This window comes from Lipotes vexillifer, unplaced genomic scaffold (assembly GCF_000442215.2).
Source record: "Lipotes vexillifer unplaced genomic scaffold, Lipotes_vexillifer_v1.1 scaffold865, whole genome shotgun sequence".
NCBI lineage: Eukaryota > Metazoa > Chordata > Mammalia > Artiodactyla > Lipotidae > Lipotes > Lipotes vexillifer.
In genome coordinates, this window is record NW_006795130.1 from 1,868,898 (window position 1) to 1,869,794 (window position 897).

General features: G+C 68.6%; 1 protein-coding gene across 1 annotated transcript in view; it reads right to left on the bottom strand.

Moving 5' to 3' along the window:
• Positions 1–535, bottom strand: part of KAT6B (lysine acetyltransferase 6B) — a 198,027-nt gene extending 197,492 nt beyond the window's left edge. Inside the window, 1 exon segment of the mRNA XM_007467496.1 lies at positions 367–535. The gene's annotated coding sequence lies outside the window, so the exon portion shown is untranslated.
• Positions 536–897: the final 362 nt, after the last annotated feature.

The window sequence follows — 897 nt, forward strand, 5'->3', positions numbered from 1 at the left end:
CTCCCCAGACCCCCCCTGGCCCCCCACCGTTCCTACTGGGTCTCTCCCACTCAGAAAACCCCTCCAAACCCCCGCCTTCCGCCCACCCGAGCCCCGCCCCCACCCCATATCGCCCCGCCTCCTCCATCCTTGAGCCCCGCCCCTTGCCCTGGAGGCCCCGATGAGGGGCGGGGCCTGTCCCTCCTCCCCTTTCCCCCGCCCCCTACCGTCACGCGCAGGGGCAGCCTGACCCCGAGCGGCCCCGCGGTGACCCTCGCGCAGAGGCCTGTGGGAGGGGCGTCACAAGCCCCCGATTTCCACCCCCCACGCCCGCTCCCCTCCCGCCCAGTCTCCTCCCCCTGGGAACGCGCGGGGTGGGTGACAGACCTGGCCGCGCGCCACCGTCACCGCACCTGCCGGGGGCGCTGCCGCTGCCTGAAAAAGAAGCCGCGGCTGCCGCCTGGAGGAGGTGCCGTCGCCTCCGCCACCGCTGCCGCCGCCGCCAGGGATAGGAGCTAAGCCGCCGCCATTTTGTGTCCCCCTGTTGTTGTCGTTGACATGAATCCGACATGACACTGATTACAGCCCAATGGAGTCTCATTAAACCCGAGCTGCGGCCCCGCCCCGGCGCTGCCCCATTGGGCTAGACCGCAGACACTTAGGGCCACCCGTTGGCCTAAGGGTCTGTCCGTCACCCACACAGTAACCACTCTGCAGCCCATTGGGGTAGGATCCTGCCGGTCATCTCGCCTCCGCATAGCCACACCCCTCGACCCATCATCCCCCCCTCCGGTACCACCCCGGGGGAGGGTCCACTGGTAGTACCAATCAACAGACCTCTGGGCCCGCCTCTTCTGGGCACCTATTGGTCCAGCCCTTTTTCTCTCTCCCAGACACCGCGCCACCTCTACTTCCACC